The following is a 13,802-nucleotide window of genomic DNA, read 5'->3' as shown; positions in this document are numbered from 1 at the left end:
TGAGGGCTCGCTCGCGCGCGTAATTTGCATAAATAGAACTCAATTGCGCGCGACACGCGCGATAATGGCGACCCTATGTCGTTCACGGGATAGTTACTTATATCGTGAACGAATCGTTTCGATCGCCGATAAATTCAATCTCACGGCGAGGGATGTCGAAACGTTTACGGCGATGTCGCGTCGCCGAGGCCGTAAAACAGGCTGTTAAAAAAAACTATTAGATAAACAAGCTTTTGCGAAACGCGCTTCATAAGATGCAATTAATTACAGGCGAGAAAATTGGAGATTAAATTAAACCTCGCGACAGGCGTCGAGGGAAGGTTCGCGTTCTGTTCGGAATCCTCGGAATAGAAATTTTCCTAAAGCCGGTACGATTCCTCGTCCATGTTACAAGATGTCGAGGCTTGTTCGCGCTCATCAAAATTAATTAGCGCGGCGATTTAAGAAATCCGACGCGCCAGGTACTCATTACAGCGCCATCGGTATTATCCTCCTTCCCTCTCCTCTACCTCGTTCGGCTCGTATTGTGATTACGACGGTGATTATCATGGCTTCTTATCGCTATCGGCGCGCATTAATTAATTCCTCGCCGCTCGTAACGTCGGATTTGTTAAGGTAGCGATAAACACGCGAAAGGGATTACATCGCGCACTTTCTCCTCGCCTCGCCTCGCCTCGCGTCCCCCAAGGTCGTCCCGTACGATATGCGTCCAAGATGCGACTGCGGTAAGGTAACGCACACCGACGCACGGGCGATATGCCCGTTCACGGGGAAAAAGCGCGTGCAGCGGAAAAAAGAAAACGAGACCGTTTGCACGCGCGAAACTGAGAAGCCTTGGCAGGCGGCTGGCTCGCTTTGTTCGATTCGGATTGCTCATTGTTTATTTTCGCGCGTTAAATAACAACTAGAGAGCGCGTCGTACGCGACCCCCAATGCGCCTTTTCTGCATCCTTGAAACGAGCAATACAACGCTTACGGAGAGAGTGGCGACGTCTCGCTGGCGCCGGATCTCCTGTACCCCGTAGAGGTTCTATACCCTGTAGAGGTCTGCGCCTCGTTTAGGAGACGCGCTCCTCGCGGATTGAGAAAAAAGCGGGGCGCTCTTGCATCGTAGGCGTCGCGTTGAAGAGATATGATGGAGATGTGTAATTTTTCTTTCGCGTTTTATTACAACTGTCACAGCATCCGAAATTTTTGACAGAAACGTTGTTTAACGATAACGGCGAACACCGACTCATTAATTTTTCTATAAATATCTCATCCGCTCTCCGAATTAACGAGATTACGACTATTTCGTAACGATCGCCAGATGCATTTGAGAACTTTAACTCGGACGCGATCTTGGAACGCGATTAGAATAACGACGGTGTTTGACGCATCGGGGACAAGCGAGAGGTTCTTTCTTCATCGCGTTGCACACGCATAGTTCCGGGTGGAATAGAAGGACGAGCCTGACATTTTGGCGACTGGCGTTGCTAATGAGACTCCTTTATGCTAATCGCTCGCGTGCTCGCTTCTGTGGATCCGCTCGACTCATGAATTTTATCGCGAGGCCCCATCATTCTCTTCGTAGACCACGAGCCTGCGAAGGAGCGGATTGAGTCGTCAGAGTGGCGAGAAGGAGGGAGAGAGAGAGAGAGCGTCCTTCTTCCTCGTTACCGGGACAAAGTGTCGCCCTCGGATGGAAGTCGGACGTCTGCAGAAAAATTGGAAACGTTCTCGAGGGACACGACGATCCAGATAGGCGACCGTAGAGAACCGTAGAGCGAGCATTTTATTTCGTCGCTGGTCGGCTCGCGATAGAGAGAAAATTCGCCGTAAGCTCGATAAAAATCTCGCGCTCTCAGCTCAAGCAAAGCTGTTTATATCGCGTGGCCGTGCAATTCCTTTGATTCGCTGCAACGTCCGTCACTTTCAGAATGATTAAGGAAGATAAATACGGAGCATCGAGCGCATTAGAGCGCGAGTATGGCGAAGAGGCATAAATACCTGAAGGAGCGGCGTAGTTTCTAAAGTACTCGATGTGGTAAGGTCCACAAGGTTCAAGAAAATATGTCGAGAGAAAGCGTGTCGACAGATTCGATAAATTCCTCATTTTTCGACGAATATTCATTGACCGACTGCAACAAGGTCGATTAGCGCCTACCTTGGATGAATCCGATTTCTAAAGGTATTGACTATCATTTCCCTCTCACGCGCTTTTATGAGGATCCCCCGTGTCGCTCAAGGATATTCGTTTCTATTTAACGGACAAATACTCGAATCCTCTTGCGTGTCTAAACCTCGAATTGGGAAGTAAATAATCTACTTAACGCGTACATCTAGGATTCGATGAGAATCAAGGCTATAGCTTCCATCGCATCCAAATTACATAAAGGAGAATCCTATCCTTCGATAATGGATTTACAAATAGACGTGTAATATGAGACAAGAGAGATGCCGAAAGATCGATCGTGCTTCTCGGCGAGAAGGCGTCGGGGAAAACACATCCGGCAAGAATTAAACTTTTGAAGATCCTCATCTTGGCGTAACGAGCCGCGAGGAGAGGACGAGAGGGAGGGAGAGAGAGAGAGAGAGAGAGTCACGCCTCGTCGCGAGAAAATTAATTGATATACATTTTTGTCACGTTTCCTCCCACCTCGCTTCTCCCTCGTCCCTCTTCCCTTTTCCTTCTCGTCTCGCGCTCGTTACTCGTATTACCGAGGATCACTCGCTACCAGAACGCAGCGCAGCCATCTCGATTACCAGCGACGGACAATAAACAGCAACAACAACAACAACGACAACGGCAACGGCAACGACGAACAGCGGGAGCCCTCAGCCGCGCCGCGAAACTCGACACAATGGGCGTAACGAATGGCGGAGAGCTTTATCCCCGCCGTTGTAATAATAAAGTGGTAGATGCCGCAATCGTCTTTGCGGTCGATTAGTAATGATTACGCGCGATTAAACGGCAGCGATTACGGCCACCGCACTGCTCTCCGAGAGATCGAGGTAGGGAGCGGAGGCCGCGCGTCCTTGCAAGGATAAAGCCGCTCTCAACCTGGTGCAAGCCGGCTCATCGCGGTGACTATCGCGCCGATGGAGTCTCGGGGCTCTACGGCGAGGCGCGCATTCCGCGCCGGAATGAAATTAATCGCTCGCAATCACGGTCCAATTATGAACCGAGCTGTGCGAGAGAATGCGAGCGATTGCGATCGCGAGGGGCCTGAATGAAGAGAAAAAATCGCCGCTTACGTCGCTTGTATCTCGACGATGCTGCTGGCGAGGAGAAAAATTTTATTACAATATAAATGCAAAATATATATTACCCGATTTAATTTTTTCAATTATTAAATTTCCGAAAGAATATTTTCATTCGCAACTTAAAAATTGACAGAGTGCGGAATTTTATCTCATTTTAATATATATTATATATTATTTTAATTATATATTAATACATTATAAAAAATATACAAGACAAAAAAAATATATACATATATGTATAATAAATCGATTTACTATTTTAACGATTTTTAAAAATACTTTCGATATGTGTAAAAAATTCTCATCCCAGTTTCAGATGAAAGACGTATGTCGCGATAGAATATCTTTATATAATCGATAAACACGCATTCCTTTTTAATAATGTCATTCCTGTCATCTCTATTTAAATAATTCTAATATGATTAGCTCGTTACTTTTTTAGATATCGGATCGCTCGATCGATATTCATTAGATTCGAATAGACGTCGTATTACAAAGCGTAGCAAATCAAAGCCTAATGAAATTGCAGTAAATTTCCCCGCGGCGAATAATCTTACAATTAGCCGAACGCGACGTCCGTTAGCTCGAGATAAATCGCTTCAATCAGCGAGAGACGAGGGATTTTCTTATCCGAAGCCGCGTGACGGTATAAATCAGAAAATCGCCTCGCATCGGAAATGCAAACTCCGTAAAGAGAAAGATTCCACGTTCGAGAGAGAGAGAGAGAGAGAGAGAAATATGTATGTATTTGCCAACTTTTAAGTACACACATATTTTAGTTACAAGGACCGGGGCAATATACGAATGCTCACCAATACCGAAACACATTAATCTCGAAATTATAATGATTTATTTCAAGTGCGAGTGTCCTTTATTATACTACTGTCCAAGAGAGAGAGAGAGAGAGAGAGAGAGAGAGAGAGAGAGAGAGAGAGAGAGAGAATCCTTCGTTGCGTTCTAAATTTGTACATGTTTAGGAAATACTCGCTCTAACACCTGCATTATTGCAATGCAACGCGAACAAAGCTGACAGGTGAATATCAATGTTCGATCCCCCAATGACGCAGGTGCGACGAATCGAAGGCACATGAGCTCGTTAATCACGAAATATACGGTCATCAATCGCGGAAGGGAAAGAGACGACGAGAAATGGCGGAAAGGGGAAACCCCCATACGCTTGGATGAGAAACGACTTAATCCCGCGAGACTGTCACAGGTATATCACAGGTACAGATAAAGACGCCGCGTGTTAAACGCGTGTATAAATCCTGAAATGGGCGCGAAGCTTACCTCGACGACGAATTTAGGTTTAACGAAGTTTCAAATTGTCTTTACGAGACACAATATAGTCAAGCGAATATATCGTATGTTTTCAAATGAATAGTGTTATTCCGTGGATTAAATCCACCATTTTTTACCATCGAGTCCTTATCATCGCGGCGCGCGCACCGATTAGCAATTACCAATATTGCTTATTGATTCGATGGCAAGGAAAACGGGTTCCTTTGTAAATAAATGATAATTAACGGCATATTTATATGCAACTTTTAAATCACAATAGCGAATAATCTCTCAACGAAAAGATCGATAAATTTCAATTTTCCAAAGTGTTATCTTACGCAATTGATCTCTCGTGAAAAACGAGAGATTATACGAGATCAGATTTATCGCAAAGGTGATAAGAAGCGGCGCTTACCTTTTAAACAAGCTTCGCTGCTTTTCAAAAATTATATAACTCTTTCTCAATCTTCCATTCAAACGTATAACAAACAAATAAATCCCTTGTTTAGAATTATCGAGAAAGATCTTTCGTTAGACTCCATTTTAACATTTTCGCTTCGAAATACATAGAGGATCATGTAGAATTATTGAGCGATCAAACGCGTGTGTTTCGCGAAAGAGGATTAGATTACGGATAGATTGATGCGATGAGGAAACAGCGCATGCAATACTGTTACACACGCACATACACATATACACCCACATTATTATTGCTCTAATAAAAACACGCAATTTTACGGTCGTCGATATTTAAGCAACGATGCTTGTTTGCGATCATTGGAAAACGATCCTCTAGCCGGATTAGAGACATTACTATGATAATCGATGAAAGATATTGCTTCGCAAAGAGAGATAGGTTAACTCATATTAAGTTAGCCCCCCCCACAAGGTTAAGATTACAGAGTGATCAGAGTTAAATAAAATGTAATCGTATTAATGATGATTTCGAATGCTAATAAAATAGTAAAATTAATGCGCTCAACGATTATAATTATGAAATCATCAATAATCATTAATGACGAATAACAGAAATAATCAAGGCAAAAATAATATGGTCAGTTTTAATTCTAAATATTTATATGATTATCAGATCATAAATAATTAATCATCGATTTTTCAATACCATCGTTTCCATAAATTAAAAAATAAATTGACACGCATATTGTTAATTTCGTTAATGCACATGTTGGATAATTTTCATTCTCTAAAAATGACGCGTTAAGGATATTAAGATTACAGAGTGATCAGAGATAAATAAAATGTAATCGTATTAATGATCGAGTTCGAATGCTAATAAAATAGTAAAATTAATGCGCTCAACGATTATAATTATGAAATCATCAGTAATCATTAATGACGAATAACAGAAATAATCGAGTCAAAAATAATATGGTCAGTTTTAATTCTAAATATTTATATGATTATCAGATCATAAATAATTAATCATCGATTTTTCAATACCATCGTTTCCATAAATTAAAAAATAAATTGACACGCATATTGTTAATTTCGTTAATGCACATGTTGGATAATTTTCATTCTCTAAAAATGACGCGTTAAGGATGTTAAGATTACAGAGTGATCAGAGTTAAATAAAATGTAATCGTATTAATGATCGAGTTCGAATGCTAATAAAATAGTAAAATTAATGCGCTCAACGATTATAATTATGAAATCATTAATAATCATCAATGATGAATAATAGAAATAATCAAGGCAAAGATAATATGGTCAGTTTTAATTCTAAATATTTATATGATTATTAGATTATAAATAATTAATCAAAAACAACTCGATTTTTCAATACCATCGTTTCCGTAAATTAAAAAATAAATTGACACGCATATTGTTAATTTCGTTAATGCACATGTTGGATAATTTTCATTCTCTAAAAATGACGCGTTAAGGATGTTAAGATTACAGAGTGATCAGAGTTAAATAAAATGTAATCGTATTAATGATGATTTCGAATGCTAAAATAGTAAAATTAATGCGCTCAACGATTATAATTATGAAATCATCAGTAATCATCAATGACGAATAATAGAAATAATCAAGGCAAAGATAATATGGCCAGTTATAATTCTAAATATTTATACATGAGCTATAAATCATTAATAAAAAAAAAAAAAACCCGATTTTTCAATACTATTGTTTCCATAAACTAAAAATTATATTGACAATTTTAAATGTTTAATAATAAATTCTACTCACCGACCGATGCACCGCCCTTGCATGTCTCACTTCTTTCCGCATCTGGTCATCGCGAGATCCCTTCCGTTTCCGGTTGCTCCCTTCGCTTCAAATTGAGACGAGACAGTCTATCAATTTGTCCACTCGTGCATAATCACTATTCTCATAATCACTATTTCACTCGTAGTCCAAAATCCGCCATATGCAATGACGCGGTAAAATTATTTCCATGCCGATTATAAACATGAAAGAACATATAATCGCGTATTAATAAATGGACGGAGACGATTTTCCGTGATTCTAATCGACATTCCCGATACTCACGACATCCACTTTATACACGGGATAAACTTGTGATGGATAAAAAAAGGCGAGAAATACGGAAAGAATATTTCAATCTCGCACGCTAATGCAATACGACGGTTACTGTAACGGTTACGGAAAATTTAGGCAGGTCGAGTAGTAGTAGATGGGGAGGGGGGAACGCGTCGTCGAATATCCGTTCCAGGAAAAGGAGCGAGCGCGTCTCTTCCAAGAAATAAACCGTACGCGAAAAATCCTGCGCGAGATAAATCAAACTAGCTCGAGCGACGCTCTTTTGCGATCTCGATTTATGAAATTGTGAATATAACTCTGAAAAAAGGATTACATTTGAAAACAATATTAAAGAATATTAAAGCAGAAACGTGTGGAACGCGACGCGCTTATATTTTCAACGCAATATTATTATATACGACAGCGAGTAAATTATTTCAGCGCCTAAAAATATGTTAAATAATGTATTCATCGATCGTTGTATCGTATTATAAAGTCGATATATCAAAACTACAAATTACTCTCGATTCGGATATTTCGAATATTCGTTCGGATGCGAAATTCATTTTCGATAGATAAAAGATGCGTGGGAAAAATCTTGTCGTTTGCGAGTATATATATATCGAAAGATGTCTTAATCACGATTACACGGGTTAATATATTACACTCGGATAATCGCCTGTTATTCGATACAAGACCCCCCCGACACTCGTTCGTACACGGATCTCACTTTCGACGGATAAAAAGACGCGAGAAACACGGAGCGCGACCGTAATTCGTCTCGAGACTCGCGCTTGTGCGAAGGGACTGACACGATTACGGAAAATTTAGGCTAGACGGGTAGGTGAGGAGAGGGGAGGACCGCGTCGCCGAACGTCTCGGTACAGAAGCGTTCAAAAAAGTTGGTCGTAAACATTCAGATATAAACAAAGAAGCGCGGCTCGAGAGAAAGAGAGAGAGAGAGCTTATATTACAAAATCTCGATCAATTTTCATGGCGAAAAATATACGTGAATATATCTGAAAAGCAGCTCACACACCACATATGAACATTCCTAATAAAATATTCTTATTTAAGAGAAAAAAAAATGTGTTCGGTTAGTCGACAGTTAGTCGACTAATTTTACACGTCAGGTTTAATAATATTCATGGTTGTAAAATTGACCAATCACGATCATTCGATTCTTGATTGGTGATTGGTTAGTTTTAAAACTATGGATGTTACTGAAATCCAATTAAGGGTGACGTGTCAACGTTAATCGATGTCTCTGAAATGCCGCGAGAAACCACGAGTACCAACAGCTAAATGAGAAATTTTACAATTGGTGAAGCTTTGCGTCGCGTTTTTCACACGTTTCGTATTTCAATATACTTTAATATTTCGCCAGAAAATAATCGCGAGATTGCAAAAGTATCGCTCGAGCTTCGTTATCTTATCCTTATCCTCGTATCGCGAAGGTTTTTTGGCGCACGATTTTTTTCTCGCAAAAAACTCGCTCGCTCCTGTTTTTGGAAGAGATATTCGACGACATTCCCCTCCCCTTCCCCCACCTATCCGTTCAGCCTAAATTTTCCGTAACGCTGTTAGTCTCTTCACACAAGCGCGATTATCGAGACGTATTACGGTCGCGTTCCGTATCTCTCGCATCTTTTTATCCATCGAAAGTGAATTTTGCGTGCGAATAAGCGTCGGGAGTGGTGAATGGAACAATGGACGATTATTTAAGTGCGTCGTCCGTTAATCCGGTCTTAATCAGAACTTTGTACAAATGCGAAAGCAAAGGGACGAGGAGCAAAGAGGAGCGGAATGGAGTGACGTTTGCAACGCATCGACTGGTAAGTCAATTTGTCAATGATTTTATTTATTTATATAATTGTCAATTTTTATTGACGATGCATTCGCGCTACTTTGAGAATTACTTGGCTATAATAATTATTATATTTGCCACATGTCTCGTGACATTCATTGCAAAAAGTGACGTGTGTGTTAAGTCGCCCTCTCGCATTTTAAAATCCTTCAATGAACAAAATTCGAATGAGAATAAAATACACGCGAGTTGAAATTTCTCAATAGGAAAGTAATTTAAATTCCCTATTTTTCAGTCTTTGGAATCATAAATTAAAATTTAAAAGAATTTGTTGCTCGTAACATATAATTTATATACGTATATTACACACGTATAAAAATATTTAGAGTGTTTCAAGATTTTATTTAATAAGAAAAAAAAAATTAATTAAAATAATAGAATAAGTTATGATAAAATTTTTATTGATAATAATATTTTCGTAAATTTTATATTAGTTAAGAATATATATTTAAAAAGTTGTATATTACGTTATTTTTTTAAATTTACATTTATACATTTATATTTGTATTTTTATAATATTTAAATAAGATCGTTCCTTTGATATAAATTTATTAGTTATAATAATGAGAAGAGAAAAATTGAATAAATTTAGGATTTCGCAATTAATTTTATTTTTAGAATTTTTAATTGAGATAACAAAGTATATTTCACATTTGATTGTCCGAAGCCCGTGCTAAAGCTCCCATTTATGGATCTATGATTTTAGCTGCTATTCTATCAAAATCAAAAGTATTTGCGAGAAATTCTTTTTCGAATTAATCAACGCTTCCGCTTTTTTATCGATATTACCAATTAATATCGAAGATGAAGAATATTCGAAGGCACGGATAGATATATGTTGCAGCAGGAATATCGCCAGCATCCTCGAGTTAAAAAGCTACCATTATCCGGGGTACCTTTCGTTATCGCTTTTCCTTCTCTTTTTAATCGAAGCTGCATCTCTACGGATTACACGCGCAGCGGCGTAATAAATAATAAAGAATCAACATCGTACACAGAGCGCATCCACGAGAGAGCCGCCGTTTCATTGGAATCGGAAGAGCATATATATTGCCTGTCGTACCAACGAGGTCACGGTGGATGACGTCACGTCGTGCTGACGATCACTGTCTTCGCGGCAGAGGATACGACCTTGAGGTATCTCCGTGCCTCGACGTAGCAAGCGAGCTTAACGATTCATCGATCGCTTTCGATCGCAACCGGCCGGCCTCTCCAGTTGGGCCGGTTGTTGGTTAATCGGCCGATCGAGACTTGTCCGCAAACGAAATTATCCTTTTCCGATGGTTATTAATTTGCGCGCGTTAATGCTCAAAATTATAGCCGTCTGTCTTGTATGTAATGTGTTAATCTCTATGCTAATGGCGCGAATCGATGCGCATAACGTGTTTATTTTATAGAGGCCCGCGAGTCAATGGAGCAAGGTTTCTCCCGTATAACTTCTCCGATGCTTAATATGCGAAAATGAAAAGCCAAGAATAATCTCAATTGATAATATAAATCTGAATCACGCATGCTCATTTTTACGAATAAAATATTAAACATCTCTTTACTTTTTCAAGTTTCAGTAATGCGTGTCGCGGGGATCTAAGCACGCGCTTTATAAAAATCGTGATATTGATAATAAAAGCGTTACTCTCTTCGTGTGAAGAATTAAATTATATTTAATATCAGTCTATATATGATACATTTTTAATATCAATATTCAAATCTGTGCGATATACGTTATTTTAAATCTAAATATAAAATGTTTGGCATTTTGTATGAAAAATCAAACCTGTCGTGGATTCGTATCGAAAAGTTTTGTAAAAAGTTTTCATCTCGAGTCCGCGCGATATCAACGAAATTATATACCGCAATTTCGCGATCGCGCATGAAAAAAAAAAAAAAAATGCGAATCGATTAGTTCCGCGTACATGTGATTTAATTATCGCAGATTTTTTTTTTTTTAAATTGCTAATGCTTGTTCCTTTAACATACGTCGGCCGTATAATATCAACTATTCGCGGCCGCCTCATCGTACGTTTCTTCATCGATAATTCGCTTAATTGCAACGTGCCTTTTTGCGAAATTTTACGATCGCTCGTTTCTCACAGTTGGCACGAAGCTAACGTCAACGTTTTTCCCTCTTATCGATTTGTCATACGTAAGTTAATTACGACAGAGGAATTAACGAATTAACGATCTTGAGCGAAGGTTACTTCTAAACTCGTACCGTTATTATATACCCCGTCGCGCAAACGTACAAATGCACTCGCGTGCATCGAGGGCACGAGACACGCGGAGATTTATCGATCATTATCAATGTAATTCTATTATATGCGAGTTATCGTATAATGGTATAAAGCGAAGAAAATTCCTCGTCCTCCACTCGCGGCTCGTTCGCGTCATCGTCATTAGCATCGAGCATCGTAACAACCTGGAATTTCTCCATTTACTATACACAGCTATTATCGATAATAATTTTTCTCTCTTTTTTTCTCTCTCTCTCTCTTTCTTTCTGTCTCCTTCTCAACAGATATAAATAGATGGATTTACATTATTGGATGGCACGTATCGCTGGTAATAATCGCGATTGGAACGATTTTACTTTATTATGCACTTAATTACTTCATTAGTTCCTCGATATGACGTTGTCGAATATTACACAAATACTAGTAGATGTATATGTATAGTGAATGAAATAAAGATTGCGATTCCAGTATCGTATAAAAATGGCGAGAATGCGTTGCTAAATATTCACTATCGTGAAATTAATTTTCTCCTTCATGTGTTAAAATAATAAATTATCCCCCTGATTTGAAATCGTTCTTAATCATTTCGTCTTTATTCATAAATTTCGCTTTTTCAGAAATAAAAAATATATATACAATATATATATATATATATTTGAACACTCGCTATGCTTATTCATATTCATTTCTTCCGCTATAAGTGTCGCGTTCATTGCAGGGATAAAAATTTAAACTATGATAAAAAAGTAAAATGAAATAAAAGAGTATCGTTGAATTCATCACTCTTCAACGATCGACTTTGCCTATCTTAATTATCATTTACAGATCCCTTAAAAGTAAATTAACGTCTGGTTTTTCTTTTCTTTATCATAAATGAGAATCTATAAAGCATCTTTCAATCTTTTCCCTTGTAAAATAAAAATCTATGTAATAAATATCAATAGTCTATCGCGCAGATGGGGAGCTGCTCTATCTCGCCGAACCGCATCGGACGAGCCCGAGGTCAAGGACCGTCGAGAATGCGGGTGGTTTTTATAACGGGTGGAGGACTCGGCTCGCCGGACTCACGTCGGGCGGCATAGGTCGAGTTTAATCGACTGTTCGGACCCGGATTGCGCTCGCGGATGAATTATCGATCGGCCTGTCATCGGTGACAGGTTATTGTCCGACGACTCGCGCGGGCGAGGCCGCGTAAGTCGGGGTAATGCGAGAGCGCGTACAATGTTGTCGGCGCGGACGATTTCGCGAGATCATTCGTGACGGTCCGAGTGATTTGTCACCGCCATTAAGCTCACGTCAGATCGGTCTTTCATCTCGCCGTCTCTCGGGCCGCGGGTGGCCGGAATAGGAGGCCTCGATTCGTCGCACAACCCTCGTCGCCGCCTCGAAGTTAACAATAAATGCGAACGATAATTAGTCACGGCGAAGGGTGATCGCACGTAATACGCGATACGCAAAGAGTGATTCTTGCGCTCTTATGTCATCTCGCGAAGATTCATCGCTACGGCTACGTCGGGTCCTATATATTAATATTGTAGCACATAGCGCTGGACAATTGCGTCGTAACGTGATGGAGGATGCGAACTATTAAGAGGAACGTAGATCCGAAAAGGAATTCCATTTTCGATTACCTTGCGATTGTGTCAAATTTTTTTTTATGGATAAAAAGAAAAAAAGCCAAAAATAAAAAAAAATTCTTCCCTAGAGATCCTTTACCAAGAATATACCAAAATTTAGCTTGTCAAATCGCGAACGCGAGGGACTTCGGGACTTTTATCGAGACACATTTCGCGATCGCAGACGCGTCGAGAATTTTCGACAAGAGAGAAGTACAGTTGTCGTTCATCTCCCGCGCGATGCTGCGACTCTCGGTTGTCCCTTAACGGGATACGAGAGAGCAAAGGTGAGCGTACGAAGAAGCGCGTCCAACGGATCCGCGGCCCGACAAGCAATTAATTTACGACCCGTCTAATTAGAAGCTAATTATTAATGGCACGAAGCCGATCGACTGCGGCGAATATCGCTGATTAGCGTGCACGCCGAACGCTATTAACGCCTAATTAACATATCGTTAACCGTACACTTTCGCGACTACTATCAGCTCCTCGACAATCAGCGAATATTATTTCACAAATATTCTAATGGTTCAATTTAGATTACTTCATTGATATTTATTATTTATAAGTAGTTTAATTGGTTTAAGCGGATATCGTTAAATTATTCATATAATTATTAATAATCAACAATTTCTTTTTAATTTCTTGTTAATAATATTAAATTTAGAAGGAATGGGAAGATCTTCTCCTCAATTTTTAATTGAGTTAAAAGAAATAGTAAAACTTGGAGTGTGAAATAATAATAATATAACTATTAAAATATATAAAAAGAAATTTCGATTTATTGTTCCTCGTAAATGAAGAAAAGAGTTACAAGCAATAAAATTGAAATCGTACGAAACAAGATTATTCCACAGTTAGAAATTTTCAAACGATTTTCTTCTTACTCCTAATTAATTTCGACGCTTCTCCCCTTTATTCTCGATTAACCTCGACAGGCGTTCACGATTACAGAAAGCGTCCATCGTACTAATAACTTTTTCGATATGCAACGATAGGGACATTGTTGGCAAACTCGCGAACAAAAATCTGGTAGCTCGACAGCACAGTAAA

The sequence above is a fragment of the Polyergus mexicanus genome, unplaced genomic scaffold (assembly GCF_030449975.1).
Source record: "Polyergus mexicanus isolate NDT 795.1 unplaced genomic scaffold, iyPolMexi1.0 SCAF_17, whole genome shotgun sequence".
Lineage (NCBI taxonomy): Eukaryota > Metazoa > Arthropoda > Insecta > Hymenoptera > Formicidae > Polyergus > Polyergus mexicanus.
Note: the sequence above shows the minus strand (reverse complement) of the source record.